Genomic DNA, 19,244 nt, shown 5'->3' on the forward strand with positions numbered 1-19,244 from the left:
TATATAAATATAATAATAACATGCCAAGTCATGTTATGTTACTAACGATTAAACTTTGATCGACCCTGAAGTTATAACTTAACCAATCTAAAGACAATAAGCTTCATCATGGAATTTTGGAATTTAAAGGAATTTAATTTAAGTCTATGCGGTAAGGTGAAAAAGAGAGAACCTATCAGAAGGATACATTAGAGCGATGATCCAGTGAGATTGATCTAGAAGGTTGTAGGTTTAATTTCCACCTGGGTAAGTCAATATTTATTTCAAGAAGGCTCCAAGAAATGAGCGTTGACATTCCCATTCCTAGGTCCTCCTGGAGAACTTCAGCTTTGATAAAAAAAGGAAAGAAGATAAAATACTTTTAATCAAAATTTGACTTTGCAACTATTATGATTTTTCATTATTCCTATTTTGAAAATTTTTATAATAAATTAAAGTGCCTGCTTTAGGGGTCTCTAAATTAAATATGATAATTTCTGATAAAATCTAAAAAACTTATGGGCTTATGCTCCCCAAAACATATCTTTATAGTTAGAAAATGGAAACCCGCGAAAATTTAAATGTCCCTTAAAATTTAGTTATGGGATTTCTCTACTCATCGTGTAATATACTCAAGCCGATTATTAGCCCTCAACAAACAGTCAATTGCATCGGGAATTACAAACAGAAGCAATAGAGGATTACATAAAAAAAAAGGTTCATGAAATTCCACTCCCTGTTCAATCAATAATTACAGGGGCAGTGAACTACAACTTGGGAAACCCAACCACAACCCGGAGACTGAAGCCCAGGCTGCTGCAGGACATCCTGTTATAAATTATATATTTGTCAATTCTGTTATTGTCACTATAAAATTTTATTTTATCCTATTTTTTTTTCTTTATCTTTTTCATAAATTTACTTTTTTTCCAATAGGAGTCAATTTTTATTTTGTTAAATCCATAAATGTCACTTTTTTGTAATTTAACTTTAATTTTATCTTTATTAATAACTATTATTTTATTTTATCTATTTTTTTTTTGCTTTATTTATTTTATTGCATATAGTTCGGGGTGTCTTTTGTATGAGACTATACCCCTCCTCATAATCCATTGTTAACAAAAAAAAATGTACATCTTACATTGACCATTGATTTAGTATTAAATAAATAAAGAAATTAATAAATTTTGATATTAAAATATACTGAATGTTAAAAGGTAACGAGCCTCTTTACAATTAATAGTTACTATCTTACCAAGTGTCGATGACATCTGCATGCGTGACTGTCCTGCCAATAGACTGTGCCAATATCTTTTGTGACCGGCGTTTTGATCATCGTAATTCGACTCTTTAACAGACTCATGATGTTGCGATTCGCCTTCCTCAACATAGTTACAGTCCGGGCACGTATTTTAATTACAGGATATGAATTGACATTGCGTCAGAATAGGAATGAAACTACGGTGCCAGTTGTGAGTCGAAATATGTATATATGATCGGGACGTATATAAATCATGTATAATGTAAAAAAATATCGCGTGACAAGGTTTATTTTCCCCGTTATTGCAATTTATCTACTTGCATTATTGGGAATGTTTTAAGACGTTTTATGTTTTATGACGTATTTCCTGAAAATATCAATACCATTTCCATCACATTTGCGACCATAGGAAGCTTCTATGGACTAGAGAACAGAGTTGGGCAAAATTAGCAATAGTTAAAGCTAATTGCTATTGTATAAGATATTTTTTATCAATGGTTCATTCATAAAAAAAAGGTCGTATCCATGGCAACTATTAGTTTCAACTCTACCTAATTTTTGTCCATCACTGCTAGAGAAGCCGGAGGGAGTATGTAGCTCTCACCTCCAACCTTATCTATCATTTCTATTAATGTAGTAGTATCTTCCCTTCCCTAGACACATTTTTATGATTTCTTTAGGTTGCAAAGAATCTTTACGTTGTTTGCCAAGTACTAATGTAAAAATAAATTAACTGGTAGCTAAAAAATAATGTATATCGGTCACTGAAGAATATAAGTAATATAATTTTATGTTAAAACAACAATAATATACTTACTTTTTAATTTGGCCTTATTTTATATTATAAAGTCGTAATATACACTTTGAAACCGCCATTATTTTCAATTCCTGCTGAGGTTGATTGAAAATCTCATAAACTTTTTATTGATCATTTATTAATTTTACTCAATCCGGTATGTAGTTTAGCTGAAAAAAATAAATGAGTGAAATAACTGCCTTTATTATCCTGTATTTTTTAAAAAATGAGGTACATCTATATAGAACTTCAAATTAAAACAATATGAAAGTATTTTTTAAAATTTAAATTAAAATCATATTTCTTTCTATAATTTTGTTTTTTAAAAATCGATTGATAAAATATTGTTTATAAATTATATATATTCCGGATTACTGAGTAAAGAAGTTTTCTTTATTTTATTATATGAAGATAAATATGATATTTTAATGGAATTAAAATAAATTAAGAGTATGAGGATAACAATTTTTTAGAATTATTTAACCGGTTATTTCATAAAATTATTTTATTGCATCCAATTTAATTAGGTTTATATTGGTATTTGTTTTTGGTTTTTTTTTTAATTTTTTTCAGATATAGAATAAAAAATAAAAATAAAATATCACAAACTAATTAAAAAAATTCTCTTTCATTTTAAATTTGTTTACTTTTTGATGGACCTGGTTCGAAACCATATAATAATAATAAAAATAAATAAAACTTTTAAATTTAACTTTGTATAATAATAAGTTTAGAGTTTGATAAAGATTTGGATTCTTTATTTATTTATTTTTTTTACTGTCGAATTCAATAAACGAAACTACTACGTCTTGACTATTATTGTTTGACAGACATAATGTCAGTTTTATTTGTTTTTAATTGCCTTCTATTTTCAATAACCAAAAATATAGGAAAAGTTATGACAAAGAATGCTCTAGAATTGGCAAATACACTGAGGATGGGGGTACCTTGACACATATCCCTTTTACCATGCCCGCTCTAGTTCATTCTATGGTTGGTAGTTGTATGATTATGATAAAATATTGATATCCAATAAAAAAAAACACTGAATAATAATACAATAAAGTGTAAAATTAACTAAAATTTCATTTATTAAGAAGATTTCTTTTAATTGTTACCGTTATACTTTATTTGTCTTAATATAGTTACTTATATATTCGCTGTACCGTACGTCCCAATATTTCAGTTTTCAGTTGTATATTTTTTATATTTACTATTATTTTTTTATTATTAATAAGTATCTGTTGATTTTAATATTCTTGGAGATCTCCTATCATTGAAATTATATGCGCACAACATCGACTTTACACAACTTATAGTATAAGATAGTCCTTAATTATGAAAGATCCCCCAGGTGTTTCAATTTTACATATTTTATAGTATTAATAAACTTCTGCTAGTAACAGTGTCATAACCAATAATCCTTCAATAATAATTGTTACTTAATTAATCAATAACATGTTATATATTTATGCATATATTGAAATAGTTAATTATACAATCGGGTAAGGAGTAACTATTAATTAATAATTCCATAAATTATGGATTAATAATTTAAATTTAATTATAAACTGATATGTAAACTATTCACTTATTAATATTGAGAAATTTCTTACAAAAGTAGTTATTTTATTCTATTTTTTAAACAAAGGGCAACAAGAGATGGGGTTAAAGCATGGTTAGAATAATTAATTCTTAGCTGTCTTCACAATAACTTCTCTGCGCGACTCTTTCGTGTTCCACATTTAAAGAACAAAAAATGTAATTATTGATCATAAAGCAATTTAGAATTATTCTAGGACATAATAATAGCTTTGTACTTAAGGGGAGTTTCAAGAACGTTTTTTTAGAGATAAATTATTGTAAATATTTCTTTTATAATTTCTGTTTATCAACGATTTTCAATTATTATTCTCTATCTGCTTTTCAGTATTTTAGCAGAAAACATTTTATAAGTCCACTTTATGCTGTAATTCTTGCGTTGCGTAACAACTTGCGTCAATCCTATTTTGAAGTTAATTTGTTGTTGTTGTTGATTGTTGCTTAAAGGCGTAAAACCCTCTGGTCACCAACGCCTATGGCATGATGAAAGTAAAAAAAAATTATAAGAATAAAAAAAAAAAAAATTGGATTCTAAACTTTTATACGCTAGTTAATTTCAGCGATATGCAGGTTTGTTGCGATTTAGGTTTTCTATTTGTCATTCCATAAAACAAATACAATATGTGTGTGTGGGTTAATAGCTCATAAAAAAAAAACTAATTTGTTAACAAGTTTTAGCATGTAAAATCAGCCTCGGTTGCGTTGATGTTTTTTAAATAATGGTCTTTTATATAAACCAAAGCAAAAATAAACCACGTTGGTATTAAGTATTGATTACATACATAGAACTTTCGGCTTTTTTCACCACGAAAAACTTTTCTTCCGCTCTTGATCGAAGCAAGTAAGAATCCAATTTTTGAAATGTAATTGAAATTAAATATTAAGGTATTAAATCAAACTTATCATTTTACCACAACATGGTCGTAGAACAACATACTCTAAAAAAATAAATTTTTCATAAGTCGTATGATGGCCATATTGGATCTTAATGAAGCCTTTTTTCCAATAATATAGAAAGTCAGTTCTTTTCTGTGGTTTATATTCATCATTATTTTTGCATGAACTTATAGTCTTGTTATGATATATTTATCCTTACTACGTTTACCTTTCCATTATTAATAAAGTAATGTAGTCTTTATATGAGTTTTCGATTTTTTTGCAAGATCAGGGATTGGACTAAATCTTGGAAGACCAACCTGAGTATTTGCCTATTTATTATTAGTAAAGGTTTCCTGGGAGTACTGAAGGTTAAAATTATTTATTATTAAGCTTAGTTCTATTTTTGTCATCCTGCGATGTTTCTTTCTAGATAGAATATCAGTCATAATTTTCCACTTCACGGTGTATGCACAGTACAGATGTGGAAAAGACCATTAGTTTATTATGAAATCCCTACTGACGTTAATCACTTTGATTTATAACTACCATTTTCTTCCTAAGATTCCTTAATTTCATGCTTTAGTTGCTCTTTCTCCTTTTATACCTTTTGCTCATTGCTTGGTGTTGCGAATTTTGAATACACCAATCTTCTTATCGCGATGTGAAGGTTGATGATTAACTGAAGACAAAGGTAAATATTGTTAAGTGATGATTATAGGTAACATAGAATTAATATAACACGCAGTAGGCAAAACTAACTAATTGTCTACATAGTATTAAATTCGCATATTTTATATACAATTTAACCAGTTTAAACTGGTTACAGCTTATCTTAAAAGATTAAGTTAACTTAAGTTTTAACTAAATTTATACAACTTTCAGATAATCTCTAAATCAACTTACATATCTTAAAAATGGTCGATGTATTGTTATTTAAATATTTTGGGATACTTTCCCAAAAGACAATGAATCGTTTCAGTCTACATATTTTATCGATGTAATCCTTTTCGAGATTGGTACAAAGAACATGGCATTTCAATATGGATTAGAGAAAAAAGTTTGAAAGACAATGAGAGTTTAGCATTGCTAATGACAACGAAAAGTGTTTCGACAAGAGGTAGTGTCAAAAACTTCAGTTAGTTTTCTTTCTAAAAACTCTTAGATTTATCAAATATAATTTACCATCAAATATATTAGATAAATTTCTTTTTTAATTGATAATGATATTTTTGGTCATTTCTTGATCTCAGAGTGAAGATATTGTTATAATAAAAATGTATTTATGATAAAAAATATAATAAAACACTCTTAAACACTCTTGTACAAAAAATATATATACATAAAAATACCAATAAAATTATACCAACATGCTCGAAAACTTGGGAAAAACTGTTTTCTTTATATGGGTACCGGGTCACGTGGGGATCACTGGAAATGAACTGGCGGACATTGCAGCTAAACAAGCACTTGCTCTTCCAGGTCAGGGCACGGCCATTCTGACACCACAAGAAATAAGTCTTCCAATGAAAAATGAGATATTATCTAGCTGGCAAGCCATGTGGGATGAAAGCCCGCCAAGCAAATTAAAAACCATCAAAAAAACCACCAAACCATGGACCACATCATACCGTTCCAATCGCAGGGAGGAGGTAGCTATTGCCAGATTGAGAATAGGTCATACGAGTTTAACTCATAGATATCTGATCAGTAAGCAGCCACCTCCAAATTGTCAATACTGCAACAGTATACTTACGATCAGTCACATATTTGAAAAATGCCATTTTTATTCTGCGAACTTGAGTAGACTGGGAGTAGGACCGAGTGTATCGGATGCTCTGAATGATGACCAGAAGAACGTGGAAATGGTCTTAGTTTTCTTAAAAAAGAACCAGAAAATCTGTTATACATAATAAAAAAATACCAACAGAAGTAATTATTTAAATTTTTTTTCGAAATTATTTAAAGTGAAATAGAATTATAGAAATAAAATATAAAGCACGAAACATGGGCGTTGATGACCTCAGGGTTTTACGCCCTTAAGCCCCAGACAACAACAACAACAACCAATAAAATTAAAATATTTTACAATATTGAAATAGTTAAAACTATTTGTTCTTTTTTGACCACAACTCTGACCATCTTCTTTTATTTAAAATATTTTACCGTTTAATCATTTCTCGAGATCAAAGGTCACATATATTTTAATGAAAAATGAATAGAAATAATTAAGAAATGAGGATGACCTTTTCATGTAATCCAAATCCTTTCTTTTATATTACCTACTTCCTTTCTCCTTTCAAGTATTAATTCGGTTCAACTCATATGCGGACAAAGAAGATAATGCGATAAAGAAAAAAAAATAATGCCTATACGTTTCCTTTCTTTTATTCTTTTCTTTTTTATATTCCTATTGACTGGTCAAAATTTTTACATTTGCAACTTGGTCTATTTAAGGTTAATTAAAATTAATTAAATTAAGTTTGTACTGCTCCAACTCTTGAAGGGTTAAGGGTGTAGTACTTTGTAAGAAAGCACTGTTAGTAGACCAACGATTGTGAATGGAGGTGATGTGTTCAAGATTACGCTCAACCACCAGTTTTTACCCAATTAACGGTACTCACTTTAAGAAGCACCCCAGGAGTGCTCCAGAACCCACTGAGTTGACGAGGCTACGGAGTAACAGAAAATAATTATCTGCTCAGGCGGAATAGAACCCAGGACTAAATCAGAGATGGAAGGTTGGGTTTTGTCTGAACCCTTAAATTATTGTTTTGAAGTTCCTTCTGAGGTTTGTGGGCGGAGAATGTTGGTATTTTGGCATCGAAGCTCTATGTTCGTTCAGCCTAATTAGTATAAATTAATGACCATATTCAATCATTAACAGTAGGAGATGTAAGAATAAAACATGGAACGGCGTCTCTTTTTATTTTTCATTGAATGTAACCCTTAAAAATTTTAATTTTTGTTATTCCTTTTAAATTTATTTATATCAACATATTGTTCCGGTCTGATTGTTAAACAATTTTTAAAATGAATAAATATTTACATATCTTGATTAAAATTTAGAAAATATTCTAGGAAAATGTAACATATTATGTTGTAAAAAAAAAAATCATACTTTTCCATTTCTAAAATCTCTTGTATTGAAATTGATTATTAAACATCAGCATATTTTTGGTTTTTCCTATAATATTTCTTTAATTTTAATTTTAAAAAAACGAGTATTAAGATGAATAGATAGAAGTGTTTAATATTTTTATTTTTACAAAAAAATAATATTTTGAAATTACTAAAAGAATTTCTGACAATAAACCTTCGCTTGACTGTCGAATTCTTTTTTTAAACATACAATATAAACATAAAAGTGAATACATTTTACATTAATATTTCAAACTATAAAAAAGGCTTGTGAAAAACAATTTTATTTTTAAACATATTCAACAAATTTTCGTCTATCAATACCAGTTGAGGATGAACTTATACAAAATAAACAACGACTTATTTATTTTACCTTGAATAAAACTCCTTTTAAGTTTAATTTTTGTCACCTTATTTTATTTATTAATTTATTTCCATAAACTAGGTATTTTGTCTTTTATTTCATCATAAATGAACACATGGTAGTAAATACCGTAAAATATAAATAATTCAGGAAAAATATTACATATATTTTATTCAGCTAATTATTAAAGATAATTCATGAACTGTGGCTGGATAAACGGGGAAAATCCTCCCTGTATTTTATTTTAAAGCAGTTTGCCCAGTATAGAAGAAATTAGTAGTGTCATTTTTAAGAAACAGTCCAGAATATTAAAAAAAATATTTCTTTATTTAAACATAACTTTTAACTACAGAAATGAGATGGTGAAAGAATTTTATTTAAAATAAAGTGTTAAATAAAAAACTGTTTTTCACAAGCCTTTTTTATAAATTGAAATATTAATGTAAAATGTATTCACTTTTATATTTATATTGTATGTTTAAAAAAAGAATTCGACAGTCAAGCAAAGGTTTATTGTCAGAAATTCTTTTAGTAATTTCAAAATAATATTTTTTTGTAAAAATAAAAATATTAAACACTTCTATCTATTCGTCTTAATACTCGTTTTTTTTATTACAATTAAAGAAATATTATAGGAAACTTTCTTGACATGTAATATTAAGTTGCTCTAGAGACAAAGCAGACGCCTACAGATAAACCAGACTATTCAGAGTTGTCCCTGAAAGAGCTAGAAGATATTTTCATCTGGATCGGGTGCCACTATGATGGATGTTGTACTGCTAAGTGTCCGGCCTCTTTCGCACAAGTTGTTCGGTGCCAACAGCCAGAACTCGATCAGCTCTGACAGTTGGAAAAACTCTTGGCACCTCCCGACCCCGCCTGGCAACTTGGTAGCTATTTCCCCAGTTTGACGTATCCCGTTTCGATGAGAAATGTACCATCTGTCATTCATGCAAGATCCATCATCTGCTATAGAGCGGGGTCTGCGTCACGTCCTACATTAAACAGCCTACGTTTGTCTCAGAACGTGGTGAGATTCTATCGGAATACATTATGGTGTCTATACATCCAATGTGTATTCGTCGTTTAGATAGGTTTATATCACACGTTTCATGAAAGTAATTATTTCCTAATACTATGGTTTAATGGTTCTATCTGACATATGTTCATGCTTTTCAGATAAAAAAAAAAGAGTTGATTTAGAAGTTATACATACTCCATATGAAACCGCATATGTTTCTGTGTGTGTACATCTTAGCACGAAGAAAAAAGTCTTATGATAATGAAATTACATTTTTTTAAACTATTATTTTAAGGCATCAACCACTCAATTTTTATTAGACTTTATACAAATATCAAGTCTAATAAAAGTCTTTATTATCTTAATTTCCGAATTTAAATGTTAAACTATTGAAAAATGGGAACTTTTTTGGGGAGAAAATTTAATTAAATTTTATAGTTAAGTTTCATGTGATTCAGAAATTCGAAAAGTTCAACTACAGTTTGTTTGTTATCCTGCAAAATTGAATGGATATCTGCTGGTAATTCATACAAAGATTTGATGGAGTCGTATGCTTGGCATTCGGTTAAGGTGTGTTTTACAGTAAGTCGCGTTCCACAGGTCTGGCATACTGGTGGAGAATCGCGAGGTAACCGTGGGTAAGAAATTACATATTTAAAGCGGGTGTATGCCAGAGAGACAGAGCAACTTTTTCGATAAGCCGAAAATATTTTACAATTTTCTTTAATGCGGCTCTAAGGATTTAATCTCGGCATATCAATGTAAAATCAAGTGATCTTTAACATCAGATAGGTATTATTCTCATTGAAATATTTTAACATGGCTTAAATGCCAAATGTTCAAGAAATGTTAAATTTTATGTATTTGAAATAATTAACAATTTTGCATTGTTAAAAGTATTAAAATATGTATTAATAAGGGATGTGTGGGATGTTGTGTTAAATGTAACAATTTTTAATATCCTAAATATTTAAGCCAAATTCAAAGTCCAAGTGTTAATTGCAGTGGAGCTCCTAGTGGATTTTATGGGCAACTTTGTAACATTTCATTATAAAAGCTTTAAACATTTTATTATGTCTATTCATTAATTCACTACAGTTTAAACAATGTTTAAAACTAATAAAACATACAAAACACGAGCAACTAGCCTATCGAAATAACAACAGACAAAATGGTGTGGAGCTGCTCTATTGCATGACGTCATTTAGCACATTCTCCTATTCACAGAATCAACCATGTTAAATGTTATATCGTTTTAACATACTAAAAGAAAGAAATATTTCCCCGTTTAACAAAACTTTCCATTTAACATGTTAAACAAAAGACCATGGATACCCCTAATATGAACTTTGAAATATTTTGATAATTAACTAACGAAGACAAATAAAAAGAAACGAAACGAAAAAAAGAAATAGAGACAGCAGTTAAGAGACGGGAAAATCGGAGATTGAGGAACGTGTCCGATCAATGAGGAATCCTAAAATATGAATTTTTACAGGAACAGAACAATAAAAATTTAATGTTATAAGTTTTTGTCTTCCAGAACGGTTTGCGAAAGTTGTGTTTTTTTCGCAACGTAATATGTATATTTATATTTACATATATTTTAATAAATGGGATGGTAAAATAAAAACATACAAACCAGCATTCCCATGAAAAAAGTACCTTAGTTCAAAGTTACAATACTTCATGGGGACTTCCTGTCCCCGGCGGATGCAAAGTTCATCTCGTCTCATTTGAAAAACTCGGTATTGATTAACTTTAAATCAAGTATAATTTGAAGTTATATTATATTATTTCTAAGTTTTAAAGTTATTTCTATTTATTTATTTTTTTTTTTTTTTTTAGTTTCCTAGTTTTTAGAGTTTCCTCCAATACTTTTTAGTAATAAACAGAAGAAAATTTGTTTTCAAGATTTGGTGAAAATCATTCATCAGGGATGTTACTTACGTTTTCTGGGTAACACTTCGTTGAAAACGGAAAAGTAATTTTTTTTAGTCATATTTTCTCCAACATTTCAACATTAGTTAATTATGTGTCCAGCTTTTAGTTCGGCACAAAATATACATCACGAATCTTCTTTCTCTTAAAGTAGTAAATGCACCTTAAGTAACATTTTGTTTATCATCATAATCATATTAATTGAACCTGTTCCCTTAAAGTTTAACTGTGTTGAGTAAAGGTTTGAAAAATCCATTTGCGTGAAATGAAATTTCCAATAAAAATAATTCTAATTTATTGTATTACGATTTATATGATTATTGTTGTGTTTATATATATTTATACGCATTTGCTTAGTATCACGACAGAAACAACGTACTATAAGATCTAAATAAAATTTAGTGATTCTTTGAACGATGCCTCAAATTATAGGTTCACTCTAAATTTCAAGTACACTTTTACTAAATTTACTCTTTTTTAAAAAATAATTCTCTTGTCAAAACAGTGATCGGATTAGCGATTACTCATTAGTGTTACTTTTGTTATGTTAATAAAATCATTTTGGCCATTAACAGGCCTCTCATTATTGATACCCATAAATTAATATTATGTATTCTACATTACATATTATTAATGATAAAAATCTTATCAAAAACAATGCTTATCTTCGATATAAGATAAAAAGAAAAAAATATACAAGTAACTCTCTCGATAAACCTTTTAAGTGAACGTTATAGAGGTCATCATTTCATATCATTCGATGAATACATTTGATTGATTTACCACTTATCCTATCATAAATCATCATTTCCTTACTCTCATTACAATGGTCATTGTTGCACTGCCAGTATTAACGATTATCTCTTTGCAGGTTCCAGAAGGAGGTCAAAAGCCCATCCTTAAAAAGGTAAGGAACAATTTTATTTTCAGATTTAACAGGTTGTGAAAATTATTCAGTAATACTGTGGATTAAAAAAAACAGAAAAAATACCATTATAGCGATTAAATTACAATTATGTGGGTTATTAGAATAAATTAATTTATTAAACAAACTTTATTTGTGTGAAATAAAATAGCGAATACACTAAAATACCCTGAATCATGGCTTTAATATCACAGTTGTTTTGAAAAATTATTCCTTCCAAATGCCCTCAGATTTGATCTCATCAACCTTATCCCTTAGCAAAAACCCTATCTATCTTCATTCATACTCATTAGGATGTTTTACGTTATTCTTTATGCACATTTTTACATCTCTTTCTTGTTCACTACACCCAGGTGTTTACCTCTTTTAATGGTGATAGAATTCCATATGATTAGTGATTAATTGGATTGCTTTTGACATGAATTTTCACCTAAGTTTTCATTTCTTCTTCATACTCGAATCGGTGATCTGAGAAACCTCGTGAACCAGAGAATTCAAAATTTTAAGAGAAATCGGAAAACAACTCAGTCCAAAGCAAGTAATGGTTCAAGCAAACGAAAACTACCACTATTAGTACATGACTAAATCTATTAAGTTATAAATTAAGAAAATGGTCCATCTTTCAATTTTGGTGCTATTTCAGTAATATAGATTTTAATTATAGTCGACCAACTGAATGTGGATCATTTTATTTTTCTGCTATTATCCTCCTTGGGGCCAACAATTTCCTTCTCGCTATAAGCTTCTAATCATTAATTGATGTCTAGTGATAAAATGCATAATACTTACCAATCCTATAATTGCCTCTAGCCCTTTAAAAAAGCTGAAGCTTTGCAAGCTCATAGTTTCTTTTGTAGTGCACTTAAAATTTATTTAAAAGATCTTTTTAGCACTTTTTAAAGTAACGTATTAGTATAAAATATAATTAGAATTTTAGATCGAACACACTAATAAAAATAAAAATTTGTATTCATGTCACAAGGTTTTCTGTCACTTCTTAGCTCGTTCATGTACTCACCAATGTGCCCTCATAAAGAAAATTCAGGACACATTAGGGGGAAGTAGAAAACACATGTTCTACTTCGTTCCCTTTTCTAACCACTTCACTTGGTTCCAGAATAAAAAATCTGTGCTTAATTTAATTGGCGATCACTCCCTAGAACCCAAGAATATCAAAGTTTTATATTGAAAATCATTTTAGATAATATAGTTAAGACTGACCACTACTAAATTAATATTTTCAATTAGAATTAATACAGTCATTGGGTGATTTCTTTCATTTTATCTCCAATTAGTCATATATATTACTCACTAGAATAGGACTTTAAAAAAACAAATCAGTGTCATGAAAACTATGTTATTCTGGATATGAGAAACTCTGAAAGCAATAAACATTAAAAAAAAATTAATTAATCAACTTAAATTTTCAAAGATTTTTGATACCTAAACTGTACCAAATTTTGAAAATTACGACAATAAGATTTATTATGGCATTTTAATATTAACGTTTAATCGATTTAATAATTTTTCAATCAAATATTTGTAGCTATTTCTTATTATTTCAGAGACTCAGTTAAGTGAGCGAGCACCAATCTATATAGCAGTCTTAGAATAAATAACTTTGAATGTTTTAAATATATTTTAAAAAAATACAACTGGGAACAATAACATTGTTCGTCACTAGTTTGTTTGATTATATAACCCAATCAGAAAGTGTGAATAGGTTTTAAATATAAAACTAAATTTGACTTTTTTTATTGTATTACTCAAGGACGTACCCTTATATTTCAGCAATGAAAAGACGAATGAAACCAAAATTTTACGAAAATAATATGTAATTGTTGTAATGCTCTATTAGTTATTACAATTATTATTTGCTTGAAAAATATTTTTTATTAAATTAATAAATTTTTATCACTTCTAGGCGGGGCAGCTGCCCCCTCCTGTGCTTCCCCCTCTGGGTACGCCCGCGAAATGAATATGGTTTACTGGACATAATTTTTTATTTGAATTCAATTGATTTATAACTGAATTAGACAGAATTTTGGTCTGGGCTTCGCATATGTCTACATGTATCTATCTCTCAGCAAACTTACATATACTTCAATAGGAAAGACTTCGTCACGTTTATGAAGGGAAAGAAATGAAAAAGAAAAGCGTCGAGATTTAGGAATGTCTGATGCTATGTAAAAATATTCCTTCAGAGAAATATGGCATTAATGGACTTGCAAATTGAAATTATATCTGATATTATCAAGCAGAACTTGATGCAGTTTGTTAATTAAAACTGTTACTGGTTAGGGTATAAATGAAATGATTTAAAACGCTAAAATATAATTTCGGCCAAGGCGCTGAAAGAAATTTTAATTAAATTCCATAGTGATTTAGGAGTTTTTTTTTATGTTAGTATAGATTAATTTACTAATTTCGGGATTATTTTTTATAGTCTGTTGGTCAAGATAGTGCCGGTGGATAATGGACTACAACTACCCTGCTTTTCCTTGTATATAACCCTCAAAAATTATGTATAAGACTAAATGACAGTTAAAGATAAAGGAAATCTTTTTTTTTCTACAGAAGGGGAAACAGACGTGTTTCTGGCTGTGCAAAGTAAGATAAGAATTTCAGGAGAATTCTCATAGCGAACAGACTTAGTTATTTCCCGGTTACTTCAGTGCATTTAATACTAATAGAAATTTTGTATACCTTTCCCAAAGGTTCGAAGCCGATATCACCATTCCGCGCATTCCTGCCTCAACTGGAACTTAGTAAAAACCTAAACAATTAGGTTTACAAATCAGTTTTCTAGGTCAGGTGTTGAATGGTATTATGTTTTAGTTATGTTCTAATTTAATTATATTGTTCAACAAGAGAATTTCTTCAATCGACTCATCTTTCTTTCTTCAAAATATTTCCGAAGTAGATATATTTTGTAGACTCTCAGAAGTTACAAACATTAACACAAGAAACCATTTCTAATATATAAAAACACTCTAAATTACAATAATATTGAAAAACCTTATGTCACGTTTCAGAATATAGTTGTATAACTCAACATTTATACGATTGGAAAGTTAAAACTATTTCAATTATTGTTTTATTTTCTAATGATTTTCGTCTATAATAAAATTTTTCTAGATGTTCAAGCGTTTCTCTGATTACGGGTGAAGGTCGGCAGGTATAAGTTCGATTCCCACCTTGACAGTACAATGTTGATTGCTGGAAGGAGAGCACTGATATTGTACTAGTACACTTAATGCCATTGATAAGTATTAATAGTCTGTCCTATACGTTTTGGGCAAACGTCTTTGTGGATACAAATCAATTCCACTTAGATTATTCATTGGGTTACACATCTTCTTTCCTCAATGAAATCTTCTGTGTAATAAAAAATCAGTTACGTGATATTTGTTTTATTATACACAAGAGTTTACCTCTTATGTGCTAGTGAAAATAATTCGTGTGTTAAACAATATCTGTACATGACGATATGCAGTACTTACACCTCAACTAATGTTGGATAAGCAGCCCTGCTAAAGCTCCATTTCTACGTGACCGATATCTATCGTGTAAGTATCATCGCCTCGGTGAGAAAACTTGACAGTGCTTGTCTACGCTTTGATAGTAATACTAACCTCTCTAACAGTTCAACTTGGTGAAGGACTGAAAAAATCGATCACTAAATACAAATAAAGACAACTTTAACCATATACAATAGCAAATTGAAAACAGAGGTTTAATAGTTAATATATAAGGATAGCGATAATATAAAAGTAGTGCCACCTAAATAGTGGCTACTAAATGTAACAATATATTTTCAATTGATTGATAAGAAGTCAATCCTTGGCTGGTTATTGGTCCTTGAAACCAGAAATTTCCACGTGGCCTTGCAGAAGAACATCGCATTTTAAAGGACCTTCAATGATAAATAATTTAAGGAAGAAAGATTATTTCATCATATGGACATTAGGCTATATTATATCTAATTGATAGAATTAATATTCATTGTGTGTGTGAAGGTTAACTTTACCATTTTCATGACAATACATTTCCAATCTATATTGTATACTGTGGATTAATGCGGCAATATCTATTTGTCTCTTTTATATCACTGAGAATAATTAAAGATTAATTGAGTGTAAAAATATTCGTTTATTGTCGTTATTTATTTACTTGAAAATATATTTTAGTGCTCTCATATTCACATATTTGTGTTTCGAGTCCGGCAATTTTTTTTCTTTAATATCAATCTAATATATTCTGTTTGCTTCCGAATTCATTTATTAATATCAAATGAACGGATTTCATTTTAAAATATAATATGATATTTTAGTAGCCCTGTAAAGGAATCTGTTAGAATTTTTAAAATTCCACCAAGCTCTTGAGTCTGGCTATAAAAAGGGGCTGTGTTATAAATATTTTAAAAAAGGGAACATTATTAATTCAGAGTGGTTCTCATTTCCACCGTCGGGGGCAAGGGTCTTCAGTTCCATTAACCCTTAACGAGGGATAGTGAAATTTAAAATTGCTACTAAAAAAACAAAAAAAAAACCGTATTTGCGGTTTCGTACCGTAGTGCTTTTAAAATGCTTTGAGATGAAAATAAAGCGTTCAGAATAGAAAAAAAAAATCAATTTAAGTTTATATATCTCTAGAGTTGTAAATTTTAACGACCAAATAAATTTATAATTATATAACCATTTAATTTTCGAGATTGGTAGTAATAAAAAATCGATTCGAATCCGTAAAATTATGAACCTACTAGTGAAATCTGGTGGGAATGGAAGTTTTACTGATTTAATCCAGTTCAAACATCCTCCGTAGAATCCTTATTTATGTTACCTTTAAAACAGACTCTTATGTTAGTCGATATAGAAGGTCACTCTTACAAGAGGAGGTCATAACACAAAAAATATTGGAAGTGTATTTATTTTATCAATTTCTTAATAAGCGGGTTTAATTATCCTGTTTATTAAAAATTAATCTTAATTACGAAATTTTATTATTGATAAATTGATTTGTTCTTTCTGAAGCGACCTTCTGTTTCCTGATCGGTTATACACATTTTGAGTTTTTACTGCACGAATGATTTTTTTTCATTGCACGTTTTGGATTTTTAACTGCACAAAAATACGGTCTCTAATTATGACTAATTGTTAGGTCAAACCTGGTTTTTCAATATATAAAATAATAGTTATTATTTAGACATATAATTTTATTTTATACATTTTTTATAAAATTTTATTATTAAAATTTACAACTGTACATAATAATCAATTCAGTACATTTGATGTGAGTTTATAATAGATTGATACATGCGTGTAGAGAAATTACCCATTAGTAATACTCTAATAACGTTTATACATTAGAAGGTCTCGTGGCCATCTTATTTTCTGGCGCCTCGGAGGGTTGTCATTAATGGAAAAGGAAGAAACTAGGTTGGTTAGGGAGTTTATAATGGAAGGAATAATATCTGGTTCGGGCTAGATCGGTTAGATAGGGAAAATTAACATACGTATGGTTTTATTTGTGACAAAGTAAGGTGCATTGAGGATTTTAAAAAGCATTTTGGATTGTAGGGATTGGATACGAGAGAAATTCTAAGGTTACTGGAGCCCTAAAGATCAACTCCATATGTCCAGATAGGTCTTATAATAGTTATGTAGATCAGTATTTTGTACTGTATTGGAAGTTTAGTAAGTGCTGTAATAGTCGGAATCGACGTGCAGTTTCCTGTTTTTTCTGTCTTGTATGATTACTCCAAGCTATTAGTTAGCCCAGATGTAGTCCAAAATAGTGGATCTGTTCTACAGGGTTATGAGCAACATTATTAAAGTATACTGTAGGGCAGTCGGTAGGCTTACGACGAAGGGTAAATGTGATCTGATAGTATTTAATTTGCTCACGGCTTGGCCATCTGTAGCTGAGGGAATTGTCTTTAATTACCTCGTTACTGAAGCAGCGCAAATCCGAATCCGGCCTGGGGGATCGATTTTTATTTCGTGGCAGTCTCTCGTTATGAAAATCTAATAGCCTACCATGGTTAAAATAGGTTTGTAAACTATAGTTTGTCAAAAGTAACAATAAAGAAAGTAAAAGAAAATCCCTTAACGGAGAGGATCCTAAATGTTAGAGGGAAATGATTTTATCATAGCTGACCATCATGTACTTTGATAAATAAATTATGCCTCCCACCCAACTGGTATCCTGCAATATGCTCACAGGTGGAAAAAGGTCGGGGTTTCCAAGAAGCAAGATAGTTATTCACCATGTCAATAAAGGTCGTTTCCTTTCATCCTATATGATGAAATGTTATTGTGAAAAACGACAAATACCTACCAAGGCTTATCAATAAGAAAAAAAATCCAAAGCTCCTATTTTAATATAATGGTTTTTGTTATTCTTATTCTCCTTTGACAGACTTTGGTATAAGATGCTAATAGCATGCTAAATAACAGCCCCGATTAAAAATTATATTAAACGACTCTTGTCACTTTAATTTAATAAATCCCTATTGAGAGGATAGAAATAAAAGTTATAATATCTAGCGGTAGGAAGGGTGAAGAATTATTCCTGTAGGCGAAAAATAGAAGAGCGATCAGAGAACCCGGTTCCTCGCCAATGTAAATTAAACCCCTTTTGAGGTTATTCTTTGACCATCCTTGGCGTATATTAAAGAAAGATTTCTTTAGAAGGAGAAATGAAGGAGAAAAAGAAAGAGGTTCACTCTCATTTCCGAAGGAAGGGAAGGAGGTCTCCAGCTCCTTATTACCTCGTTGGCAATCGCTCTGTCCTCTATCAGTCAAATTAAAACTTGCTTTAATCTTTCTTAGTATTACACTGTTACTGGGGTCTGATACTGCTCCTAACTATAATACTTTCGAGTTTAAATAAGCTATGTTACAATGACTATTTAAAATAATTTTTGGAAAAAATTTAAAGATTAATAGTTATAAAAAAAGCAAGTTTTGGCTGGCTCGTGACTCGGTGGTTTCTTTAACATAGATCTAGAGGATTAAAGTAATTTACTGTTTCGAATTTTTAAACTTTATAATATATTCATTATTTTCATCCTCAGATTTTTTTTTTTTTTCATTTCGGAATTTATTTAACATGAATGGGCTAATGGGGACTTTTTCTAATATTCTTTGTGATTTATTTCTTGTTTTTCTATTATTCTTTTTTATGAGGAGAAAATTGTTAAGGATGCGGTCAGAATATAACATAAATAAGTTGAAATAAGTTACCTAATACTTCCAACGTTTCGCTCAGAACATCTAGCCTCCTTCAGGGCTAAAAACAAAGAACAAGATAATATCCAATGAACACAAAAAAACA

At 29.7% G+C, this 19,244-nt stretch overlaps 1 protein-coding gene across 4 annotated transcripts in view; it reads left to right on the top strand.

Annotated features, from left to right (window-relative positions):
* The window catches only part of 5-HT7 (5-hydroxytryptamine receptor 7), a gene marked incomplete at its 5' end in the record, with an annotated part of 376,882 nt that overhangs the window by 27,089 nt on the left and 330,549 nt on the right, over positions 1 to 19,244 (top strand). For all 4 annotated transcript variants that reach the window (XM_067050467.1, XM_067050469.1, XM_067050468.1 and 1 more), the window contains 1 exon segment: positions 11,853 to 11,888.

This window comes from Halyomorpha halys, unplaced genomic scaffold (genome assembly GCF_000696795.3).
Source record: "Halyomorpha halys isolate HHAL.00 unplaced genomic scaffold, Hhal_1.1 Scaffold536.1, whole genome shotgun sequence".
NCBI lineage: Eukaryota > Metazoa > Arthropoda > Insecta > Hemiptera > Pentatomidae > Halyomorpha > Halyomorpha halys.